General features: G+C 33.9%; 1 pseudogene; it reads right to left on the minus strand.

The window, feature by feature from the left end:
- Positions 1-794: 794 nt before the first annotated feature.
- LOC111411115 lies at positions 795-12,231 on the minus strand (annotated as a pseudogene).
- Positions 12,232-13,299: the final 1,068 nt, after the last annotated feature.

Below are 13,299 nucleotides of genomic sequence, written 5' to 3' on the forward strand. Positions count from 1 at the left end.
ATATTACCAAGACTAATAAAGAGCAATTCTGTCAGCTGGATCTCTCTCATGAACTATGAAGCTCTTCTTTTTGTAAAGAACTGGCTTCTAACTATCTCAAACAATGGCACCCGTAATAAATAGTCGATATGATTAGAGAAGGAAAACAAGCTAAAACCATGGATGTTATCCATTGCGACACCGTTCATTACTATTTACCAAACTTGAATAAAGAGATCTCTAGAGTAGTATTGATGTGCACTTTTGTCAGCAAAATCAAGCTGAGATGGTGGTTAAAACCCCTTCTCAAGTCGTTAGGCAGGTTATGAATCATAGACTCTTCCTCAATGCCTCTGGCTTTTTGCTATATGTATTGCTCATATCGTCTAATCCATTTTGCAAATTATCAGGAAGCATACTGTGAGACATCCATTGCTCTGCCTTTCACCTTTTTACTCTCATCTCTTCTACTCCAAAAGTGATAGACTGCAAATATTTCTGTAACAGAAAACAAAAGCAAGCTTAGCATTTTCCTATCAAAATTCTACAACTTCTGGAGGAAAAACACTCTCATTAGCCTCCTCCATTAAAGTAGCGGTGAATGGACAACTATCACATTGAGGATGAATCATGATAAGTTTTTCCCTTTGTTTCTGTTTGTGCATTACTGTTTTTTGTTTTGTTCATTATTGCTCCAGGGTTACGGATTACGGCTTAGTCCCTATCATTCCTTTGGGAGAGTTCAGAGGGATATTTGTAGTCACTATACCAAAAAAAAAATAATAATAAATAAATATATTGTAATAAAGTTGATTTTAGAAGTGCATATGCTTGCTGTGAAGACACCTAAATTGGGAGGCCACGCATTTCAGGTCACCAGCCATCATTGAGAAGGCCTTGATTTCTTTTATAGCTTCAACTGTTCTGGTTGAGATGGGAAGGCTGGAGGAAGAGTTTGGATTCAGAGCTCATAAAAGAAGTTCTTGTCAACAAAAGTCCCTGGCCTTGAGATAATCAGAGTTGAAGAAAATAGTTGTACCACCATTAGACGTCATGGTCAACATATTACCACGCATAATAAAAATCATCTCATCAACTGGATCTCCCTTGCCGCTCAAACTATGAAGCTCTTCTTTGTGTAATGGACTGGCTTCAAACCATCACATATTGCATCAACAGCTGTTTATCTATTTTCTCAAACATTGGCACATATAATAAATAGTCAATATGATTAGAGAAGGAAAACAAGCTAAAGCCATGCATGTTATCCTGGGCAATACCTTACTGTTACTATTTACCAAACTTGAATAACGTTTACTCTAGAGCAGTACTGAAGTGCACTTACTCTTGTCTGTAAAGTTAAGCAGAGATGGCAGGTTGATATCTCTTCTTAAGTCCTTAGGCAGGTTATTAATCAAAGATTCTTCCCCAACGCCATTGGTTTCTTGCCATTCGTATTGCTCATATTGTTTAATTCCTTTCACAAATTATCAAGAAGCTTATAGTGGGACATCGATTGCTCTGCACCTCGCCTTTTCACTCTCATCTCTTCTACCCTAACAGTAATAGACAGCAAATATTTCTGTTATAGAAAACAAAAGCAAGCTTAGCCATTTCCTATCAAAATTCTAAAACTTCTGTAGGAAAAATAGGTTAGGCCCTAAGAAGCGGCTGTAGGTGGATGTGTGTCATAACAATGACAAGAGACGAGCACAGTTAAAAATATATGAAAAATTGCTTGAAATTCTTTATTTGAAATGTGCAAAATAGACTTAATAGTATTTAGGCAAAAAAAGATGTTAAAACTTAATCCCCTGTAGTGTTGAGTATTAAACCTGCCATTAGGCATATGTACAAAGGAGACGGTTTTTAATGGGAATGAAGTAATCACCCAAGGTACCAATAACCAACGAAAATAACCCAAAGCAATGATGGAGATGGAAATGGTGAAAAGAATATCACAAACAAATATTATTGTTTTGATATTTTGGCCCAAAGAACTGAAATGAGCAACGTCGGAATAGAGATAAAACCACAAGAACTTTAGTTTAAAAAAAACATAAAGAGACTCACAAACCTCAAATTCCTCATTTCCCTTCCACAAGCAATGGAAAATCTTCTTAGGAAAGTCTTTGTGATCGACCACATGGGATTGAAGACCATGTAGGAATATGCCAAAATCAAGGTCTGAGGGGCTCTTTATTTAATTGGGTTCGAGTAGAGGACAAGAAACATTGAGACACGAATAGTCAGCATGGCAGTGTCTTCCATAATCTAAATCAGGCAATTCACTATATTTCCATCACATGCATTACCCCAACATATATCTTTGCGTTCTTTTAAGAACAAATAACAGTAGGCTCCAGGTACCGGAAAAATAAAATTAGCACATTGTAAGAATAGGGATTGGGGAATATGTGATAATGAGTAGCAGAAATGAAGTGCAAAAATTAATTATCTGCTTCAGCATTGAAGCAAATAATACTCTAAATAGCAGAGCAACATGAACTAAATCCATATGCTGTTGAGATACTTACTGCAAACAAGTGTTATTCTATCTTAAACAATAGGCTGAATAATTGGAATTTTCCCTGGTACACTTAAGTGCATAGATACCTTCACTTTGAATTCACATAGAGATACTTTCATATTCAAATCTTCTGTTCGTGAAAGCTGCACTCTTACATACATGAAATCAAGACAAAAAGTGAACTCCACGGCAAATCAAAACCATTAGGAAGCACAAGAAATCAAAACAAAGTCCATAGAAAATTCACCTTAAACCACCAGCAATTAGCAAGTGCTAAGAAAGCCAGAAAGGTTTAGCAAGCATTACAGCGAAAATACTAAAGCATTGATTGACTAATCCAACCTGAAATGCTGGAATCAAATTTTATTATTTCCATAAATACAGCCAATTTTTGAATTTGGTTTGGGTAAGTGCTAGGGTTTACTATTGGGGATTTTAATTTGGGCTATTTTGTGTTTCTTATTTGAGAATTTTTTTTATTTTGAAAAGTTTAGAAAAAGTGTGTCTCACAAATTAAATAAAAGTTGTCCTTTTTGTTGGATACAATTTTCACTTGAGTGGACAAATTAATGTCATCAAGTTGACACATTACATTTTCGTTGCACATATGAATTTTTTTTTTTGGTCAATTGTGTGTAATAAATTTGAAAGGAGCGAATAGATGAGCGAGTAGAAGGTAACTTTATTTATTTATTTTATTTATTTGGTGCTGGCGCCAAATGTCCAAATTAGGATAATTGCAATGTAATTAACAAGTATATGAATAAATTATTAGTGAAATAAAAATATTGGAAATTACATGAAATCCTGGTGTTAAAATCCTGTATTCTAAAATCAAGTGGGAAGTTTTACATTTCAAAAATCGGTTTTTGAATTAATTTTTTATAAAATAAATATTTTTAATAAATATATATACTCAATACATACACCACAAAACCTAATTAGTAATTAATTCCCACTATCTACATTTTTCTGCAGAGAGATGCTACTAGTATATAATTATATGTATATAAAGGTGTCTCCCCTCTCACATAGGGGGCCCCACTCGAATATTTTATTCATGTGGGTCCACCCTCATGTGAGAGGGTGGACACATTTATGTAAAGGAAATTATGTACCATTATAGCATTTTCCTTTTCTGTAGCCCATCGCTTCCTTCACTCTCTCCTCTACACCAACCGTCCCTTTCTGGCAATATTGAAATCATCGCCACTCGTCGTCTCCTAGCCCCATCACCCACCCTCAATGGAAATATTCGTCCAAAAGAAATGCAAATCACCACGAGTTGTGGCGATGAAATGAAGCAGTATTTGCAAAGTTGATCGGTCGCGATGGTTAAATGACTGTGCACAGTTGTAGAATCAGTATTTTCGAGGCAAATCCACCTTCTCACTCCAGCGACTCTTCACAGGTGACGATGTTTTGTCTAGTGGAGATTTTTGTGGTGGTGGCTGTGGTGTTTTGTGTGGTGGTAGTGATGGTGTCTGTGAGGTGGCGACTTTGGATGGTGTTTATATGGTGACGATTTTGGGTGGTGTTTTGTGTGGTGGCGATTTTGTGGTGGTGGATCAGGCGATTGGGGTGGGTAGCATCATTGAGTTCGATGCACTAGAGATTTAGGTGGTGTTTTGTGAGGTGGTGGTATGGGTGATTGATGGTGGTGAAGCATTGGTTTTGGTTGTTGGAGTATCGGTGGTGGTTGTGGAAGTGGATGTGGTGGTGATGGTGAGATGTTGGTGTTCTGTGATGTGTTGATTGGTTTGAGGTGGTGGTGGTGGTGGTTCTGGCGGCAAAGGTGGCGATGGTACTATTGGAGGCAGTGGCTGTCGCAAGTGTTAGTGGTGGCCACATATTATTTAGTTGATTTTGACCATTAAATTGGTTAATTTGTGATTAGTAAGCAATATGTAACCAATGAAGAACATAAATTATGACCAACAAATAATGTTTGATCTAAAAAATTATTAATTTGTGAATGTCTAATAGGTTGTAACTTATAATATGTGTGATTTGTAAACGATAAACAAACTGCGACTAATAAATTTTTCATCTGTGATTGATGAGTGACGAACAAATTGTGACTTATTAAATTTTTGAATTGACACCGTAAAATAATTTGTGACATTAAAAAAATTATGATTTGTGAGCAAAAAATAATATGTGACTAACTAAGTTGTAAATCTGTGACCAAATTGTATAGATACGTGACCTTAATATATCTAATTAATAAAATATATAATTAATTAATTAAATCATAAATACATTTTATTAAATATCCAATTTTTGAAATTTCAAACATTTATTCTTAATTTTGAAATAGGTAATAGTCATCCTCTTTTGAAAAATTTCCTTAAAAATATTGATCATGGTTACATTTTGCAAAATTACAACTTTTACTGGTTCATAAAGAAAAATTTGACAATTTATCGTTTATGTAATTGTTTTACATGTATGTAATTATTGGCTAATTACAATATTTAATGCATTATATTGATTGTAACTTGTTATTCCAGATACATTTTATATGTATATTTTTTAAATTGTAATTTACATATAGCCACAATATATATATAATTTTTTGAAATAAGTGTGTTAATCATGTTATAGTGTATTATATGACATTTCACCATAGTCACGTGACATTTTTTTCCCCATCATTTTCACTAATTTTTAAAGGGTTAAAATGGTAACTTTCCATTATATATATATAAAATAAATTTTAGAAAACCGAAAATAATTTTTTTTAATTTTAAAAACATTTTTAAACAAGTTTTTATTTTATTTTTTGAAGTAACTTTTTTATAAAAAAAATTTTTATTTTATTTTAAAAATGTTGTTTTGAGATAACATTTTATTTCATTTTATTTTTCTAAGCAATTTTTTTAAAAATAATTTTTAATTTTATTTTACAAACTTTTTTTAAAAATAAATTTTTATTTCATTTTAAAAACATTTTTAGAATTAGTTTTTATTTTATTTTATTTTTTAGGATCATTTTTTAAAATAATTTTTTATTTTATTTTTATTTCTCTAAGTAATTTTTTTAAAAATAAGTTTTTTTTAAGTAATAGATTTTAAATAAATTTTATTTTTTTTAAATAAGTTTTTTTAAGTTATTATCTATGTAATGTAAAGTTACTGTTTTACCCTTTTAAAATTAGTGAAAATGGTGAAAATAATTTGAGTGATCACGGTGAAATGTTATATGAAATTAGGTGATCATGGTGAAATAAAATCAAATTAAGTGGCGATATTGTGACATTAAGCATAAAGTTGGGTGACCATTGGTGTATTTAACTTGTATATAACTTATTAAAATTGTAACTCACACAATATGTTAAATCCGCTAGCACTATGTCATTCTCGTACTAAAAGAAAATTTGATGGTTCTATCCATCACTACAGAGCTAGAATTGAAGCAAAATGATTTCATCAATATCTCATGGTCAACTATCATGAAACTTTCATGCTAGAAATTAAAACACTGGCATGGGGCTCATCCTTAGACTTGCCTTATTAACATCTCATTGTCATATTGATGTCAATAGTCCTTTCTTATAATGCACCATCACTTAAGATGTCTACATGTCTCAACCATTGGGATTGGTTGATCAACTACAACCTTATTATGTTTGTTGTCTCATAAAGGTAATATATGGTCTTAAACAAGCACATCGTTCTTGGTATAATGAATTCGACCGTTTCTTGCTTGATCGGGGTTTCACTCATTCTTGTGTTGATACTTCCTTTTTAGTTTATAACAAACATGAGTTTCAAATACTTATTCTCGTATGTGGTTGATATAGTTTCCATAGAGAGTTTGGATGTAGATCAGATCATGGTGCCGCTTTTCTATCAATGATCTAGGCCCCTATATCCTTCTTTTTGGATGTTGAAGTGGTTCATCATCCCCAAGGCTTATTTCTATCTCAACTAGTATCTACTTGATCTCCTTTGTTGGACTAATATGCATTAATCCAAGCTTGTACTGACATCGATGTATTCTAGTACCTCTCTCTGTTTGAATGATAGTAATTCTATACATGATGCAACCGAATATCGTCAAAGTACTTGACAACCTATAGCATCTCACACTTACAAGATTCGACAATGCCTATTTTGTTAAAAGCTTTCTCAAATCACGAGCAAGTACACCGCTGAACATTGGATGTCAACTTAGATGCCAGTCGAGCTATTTTTGTGGTACTCCTCATTGTGGTCTTTTACGCATACAGTTGATTCTGGTTCATCTAACAATGTTGATGACCGTATGTCTGCTATTGCTTCTATTGATAGATTCACTCACCAAACCTATGTTTGCACATTAGGTTTAACGATTATGGTTCAAGATAGGTGTCATCGATGAGATCCCTATCTTGTAGGAAAATTGATAGAGATATGATAATTGACCAGGGAAGTGGCGCTTTTGTGAAGAAAATTGAAAACAGTTAAAAGGAGGTTTGTACAGGTTGTGGTGCTTTCTTTAGCTGTTCCATCTTGTTTGAGTTTAACAAGGATTTTTGTCTTATGAAATGAAAGGGGTGGAGAGAGAGCGAGAAGTAATGTCTTATAATTTAGCTCCCATTTGGCCCATTATCCCATAGTATAATGAGACGAATAGAAATTTTTTAAAAAAAAACATGTGGTTAAAAAAGACGGAATGTTTTTGAGGTTTCTTATAATATTATTTTATTGAAAAATGTGTAATTGATAAGAAGAGTGAGAAAAATGAATTTTAATTTAATAAGGAAGCTAATGATGTAGCACCCCAAATTCTAGCAATCCGAAACATTACGAAACATGAATTTTATTAAAGTGCTTGAAGCAAATAAATTTTAATATGACAAGAAATTCAGTAAAATTGAACAACATTTAATAAAGATATTAAATTTAATAAAAATATGCGGAATGTTTTGGAATCATATCAATAAAAATAGTTCTAACAAATAATAAGATTAGGACTAATTGAAAATTATGACGTTACTCACAATTGAGTCTAAATCTAAAAACGGAATAATCAAATGTTATTAAATATTCTAGTGTTCCTAAAAATTAAAGTACTTTATGACGAAGATCCATTGGTCCAATTGAATATCCAACCACCGCCGTCTAGCATACTAATTTTTACCTGAAAATTTTAAATAAAGAGGGATGAGTATAACGAATTATACTCAATGAGATGCTTGCTACTCCACATTCAAATCAAACGTGAAATTATGTATAAATTCTCTTACCAACATAACATGAGAATTATCACACCAAGGCCTCGTGCATTTCTATCTTCTGCCTCTTGCAAAGGTTTCTCAATCTTCTTCCTGCAATGTCGACGCCATGATACTCAGATTAAGCAGACAGGGAGTAAAACCTGAAGCAATTATGTAAACACCAGTCATACTTATTTTCTTCAAAAACTTCCATTGAAATATTACATCCAAGGAGCCTTGGTTTGAGGAGCCTTACTATATTGTTCACATGTGCCCTCAACAGCAGATCAACATAATATGTATAATGGGAATTCACTGTAGTTGTATAAAAATGCCATAATTTTCTACGTCATAATAGGAATCTGATGGATTGTCTTTTTTAAATAGTGTGATGTAACCTTGTAATTCTCCTCCATCAGAGTAGCGGTGAATGGACATAACTTTCACATTGACGGTGAATCACGTTAAGTTTTTCGCATTTCTGTTTGCGCATTTCTGTTTTTCATTTCATTCATTATTGCTCTCAGGTTTATGATTACGGCTTCGTCCTCACCAATCTTTTAGGCACGCGATCAGAGAATAAGAAATTTTAGTCATTTTACCAAAAACAAATAAAAAACAGTAGACATTATGATAAAGTTGATTTTAGAACTTGCCTAAAAGTGAGCAGAATATGCTTGCTGTCTTCTCTACGAAAGTCCCTGGCCTTGAGATAAGAAACTAGTTCTACAACCATTAGTTGTCATTGTCAATGCATTAACACGTCCACGCATAACAAAGAGCATCTCATCAACTGGATCTCCATTGCAAACTATGAAGCTCTTCTATGTGTAGAGATCTGGCTTCAAACGATACTACATTGCATCCGACAGTTGTTTGCCCATTTTCGCAAACATTGGCACCTTTAATAAATAGTTGATATGATTAAAGAAGAAAAAGGCTAAAACCATGCATGTTATCCCGCACAATACTGTGCAGTACTATTTACCGAACTTGAATAAAGAGTACTCTAGAGTAGTGATTGAAGTGAACTTACTCTTGTCAGTAATTTCAAGCAGAGATGGCCCTTGATATCCCGATGGCCCTTGATATCCCTTCTCAAGTCCTTGGGCAGGTTATGAATCATAGATTCTTCCTCAACCCCTCTGGTTTCTTGCCATTTGTATTGCTCATATTGTCTAATCCGTCTCAACAAATTATTAGGAAGCATACGGTGGGACATCCATTGCTCTGCATCTCACACTTTCACTCGCATCTCTTCTATCCTTGAAGTGATAGACAGCAAATATTTCTGTTAACATAAAAAAAGCAAGCTCAGCCATTCCCTACCAAAATTCTACTTCGTCTGTAGGAAAAATGTGTTAGGCACCAAGAAGTGATCTTAGGTGGATATATGTTGAAACAATGATGAGAGAAGCACAAATTAAAAATTACAAGCGAATGTGCTTGAAATTCTTTATTGGAAATGTGGCAAAAAGACTGAACAGTGTTAAGACGGGAAAAGATGCTGAAACTTTGTCCATTGTACCGTCTCATACCGTCGAAAAAATATGCCGTTACAAAGTAGAAGGTGTTTCGATGGGAATGATGTAATCACCTTCATGTTACCATTACGCAACGAAAATAAAACCAACTGATGATGGAGATGGAATTGGCACAAAGAATCTCCCAAACAGAAGTTCTCATTTTGAGGTTTTTGCCCAGAGAGATGAAATAAGCAACATGAGAACAGATATAAAATGCATAAAAACTTTATTATAAAGAAACATAAAGAGAATCACAAACCTTAAATTCCACAGTCCCCACCATAACAATAGAAAAACTTCATAGAAAAGTTTTGGCGATCAACCACATGAGACCTAAAGCATCAAGGAATATGCCAAAATCAAAGTCCGTGAGGCTCTTTATTTCATTGAATTCAAGTAGAGGATAAGAAATATTGAGAAACGAATAGTCTGCAAGGGTATCCCTCCACAATATAAACTATGTAATTCACATACATTCTCATCACATGCATTACTGCAACATCTATCTTTGCGTTCTCTTAAGAACAAATAGCAGAAGGCTCCAAGTACCTCTCAAATAAAATTAGCATGTCGTGGGATTAGGGAACATGCGATAATGAGGAGCAAAAATGAAGTGCAAATTAATTATGTGATTCTGCATCAAGGCAGATAACACTCTAAATAGCTGAGCAAAGAAAGCAAAATCCATATGCCACTAAGATCCTTTCAGCAAACAAGTGTTATTTATTTTATTTTTGAGTTGAGATGTAAGTTGAGATTATGGTCATCTAGCAATAAGCTCAATAACTGGATTTTCCATGAGACTGTTAAAATATCTATACACATACATACCTTCACTTTGAACTCATATAGAGATACTTTCAAGTTCAAGAACATCTAAATAGAAGCCTGGCATTTAAGATTTCTAAAAGAAGGAACCAAGTGAAATAAAGCTATATAATAAAAAATGGGAATAAACCAAAAGAAGCTTGCATGACTGAAAAGCAGATAGAGTACGAGATTTAAAACAGATCCTGCCCACGACATTTCAGTAAATAGTGAGGTATGTAAGCACCATCACCATGTATGACACCCTATGCCCAGGCTAGGACATCTTCTCTTTGAGCGTGGGCTAAAACACATAGGGTACTGAGTCATGTACTTAGTTTCTCTACAGTACAACATGCTATCATTGACGTACGGACAAAATTCTCTGCAGCACAACATGCTATCATTGACATACGCCCAAATTTCTCGACACCTAGGCCGAGATTAGGTAACATTTTCTTTGCTTTAAGAACATGACTTCTAACTGGTTACCTTCTAGCAGACTTCCCTAAATTGTAAATTACGGAAAACATGCGATCATAACACACTAAGCATATTAGATTCAGACTTCAAATTCAAGAGTCAAGCCACTTCAAAATTATGGTGTGCTTGCTACTATCTGTGTTTGTTTGCTCTTCGAATAGTCTAAAGATATTTCTGCATGTTGATTTGGGGCATGTTCTTCAAGAGCATATGATCTTCATTGATGAGATTATTGTACATTTTAGGTCCCGTCGCACATATCAGAATTGTTTTTAGGGTATAATTTGGTTTATTTGTGGAGCTAAGGATTCAGCACAATCTGATCCACTGATAATGAATGGTTCCCTATGTGGATTCCACTATGTATAACCACTAGTAAACCCCTTTTTGTAAACATAAAATTTCACAACATCTCCTTCTAGAAGCCTTATATTGTCACATTAACAGCATGCACATTTAATTTTATAGCCAATGATTGTTTGCAACAAGGAAAATTCAATGAAATCTCATAACTTTGAATACATCTGGAACAAATATGTCATCTTCTTGACACAGCATCCAACTGCAGTCCAAGAAATCACATATTCTTATTGCCTTTCCTGAATGATCCTACAAGAGTGTCAAAGTAAGCCCTCACAGATTAAAACATGGTTTCGGTTTGGCGGATGAACCATTCAAGTTAAGTTCAACAACCAAAGTGAGAATAATTGACATAATTTAACAAAAGACAACTTAGATGGCCGGTGTCTTACGGAGAGTCCAAACAAAGACTCATTTGCAAGAAGGATGTGATCCCAATAAAATGACAGAACATGAAGAGCTAGACCGAATAAATAATATGGCATGATGAAGTTTAACAAGCTGATAATTTACCATATATTTAAGTTCATATAATTGACTCTGAGTTCACTGACGATAAGACTTTTGTTCTTTTAACATTTATTACTGATCGTTGTGGGGTGTAGGAAATGCATCCAACCTCTTCTGGCAGCTAGAATGTAAAGGGAAATCTTTAGCCTATCTGTAAACCGAGACCTAATATTTGTTTAATATTGTTCTCAAACATGCAATTATCTGAACTGTCTGAATAGAATCCATCTCAATATGTAACAGACTCACTGTAAAATAAGTGAAAACGCAATTATTCTGCATGACATAAGAGGAAACTAAATCAACAGATTTGTATCCTCCATTATAACCATATAGCACAACAATTGAAATGAAAACAAGGAAATAAAAGGTAACCATATGAACTCAAGGCCCATAAATAAAAATACCTGAACAATTTTCATATTGCTTTAATCCAGGGTTTCTTCCAATTGGAAATTGTTCTTCAATCTTCACCGCAAAGAACCTCCTTTTCCAATTGAGATTGTTCTTCAAATTTATTTCAGCTACCGAATCTTTGAGAGTCGAGAGAGGATGGAAATGGATTGTTGGAATGAACATTATGAAATCAATCAATTCTAACGTATCAATCAAAAGTTTGTGATTGCTATGGTATTTGGGCTCAACCGTCCACATAAGAATACGTGAGATTTACAACCAACCAAATTTCAATATCCAATTTTAAAAATCACATTAAAAATTTGTTTATACGAAAATCAGATATTAATTCAATATTAATAATAATATTATAAAATTAAATTAATTTACATACCAAACCTACTTCCATCCACCCGGCTCCATCAAATTTGATCATAAAGCATAATTACTTCCCACTCTCATTTCTCTCTATATCTCTCCAATCTCTCTCTTTTCCCTCACACGGATTGTCTCGTCGAAGACAACCTTCGAGCGTCGTTGTGTAGCTGTGCATTTCGTTGTGAATCCGCTTTGGCGTCTCTATCTCCTATCTTTCTTTTCATCCCATGTCACGCCACCAATGCTCTCACGTCTTTCTCTTAGTCATAAGTCACGCTGCCATTCTCCCACTGCCAAGCACAGAGAAGCAACACTATTGTGCGACAGTGATTTAAGCGCCGCGCATAGTGGCACATTCAGATCGTCGTCGTGTGACGCTAATTTGAGCGCCAAGCGGTGTTCATAGTCCGCTTGCTCAATAGGTATTTTTGTTTTAGTTCTTGTTTTAGATTGTGAGTGTAAAGAATTTTAAACGATCGTGTCGGCTTATATGTTTAAATTGTTGTGTATTAAATTAAAGGCTATCAAATTCGGTTAAGTCCAGTTAAAACTGATCTAATAAAAATTCGATTTTGGACTGTAATGCATCCAATTAAAATATGGATTCTATATGTGTAGAGACCAGGTCCAAGTCCCTAATTTTATGATGGGCCGAATTAGATCAAAGGATATCGCTATATAAATATGGTTATGGTCCCCAAATCACACATACGTATTATTCATTATCTTCTGCATCCCCTCACATAGTGAAAAATGAGACTGCGTGTAGATTTGGAAGACTAAACCGCGAAATTCAATCATTGCATTAACCATGTCTAACTCAGGTACGTTTTCGCTATAATTCATGTTTTTTTTCTTGATGATCCAACATGAAGATCCAGCGATTTAAAGTAACAAAATTTTTCTACAAGTGGTATAAGAGTTTTTTCATGTTGAATCATTGAGTATCGAATAATTTATTTGATTCTTGCAATATATTTTATGGAATTTTCAGATTTGACAATTTTGGATTTATATTTTGTTGAATTTGAAAACTTTTGCGGTATATTGTTCCTTATTGTCTTTCATAATTTGGATTTATGGTTAATGAATTTTCAGATTATATGATTCAATTGAGGAATTACAA

Source organism: Olea europaea, chromosome 15, assembly GCF_002742605.1.
Source record: "Olea europaea var. sylvestris chromosome 15, O_europaea_v1, whole genome shotgun sequence".
NCBI classification, from domain to species: Eukaryota; Viridiplantae; Streptophyta; class Magnoliopsida; order Lamiales; family Oleaceae; genus Olea; species Olea europaea.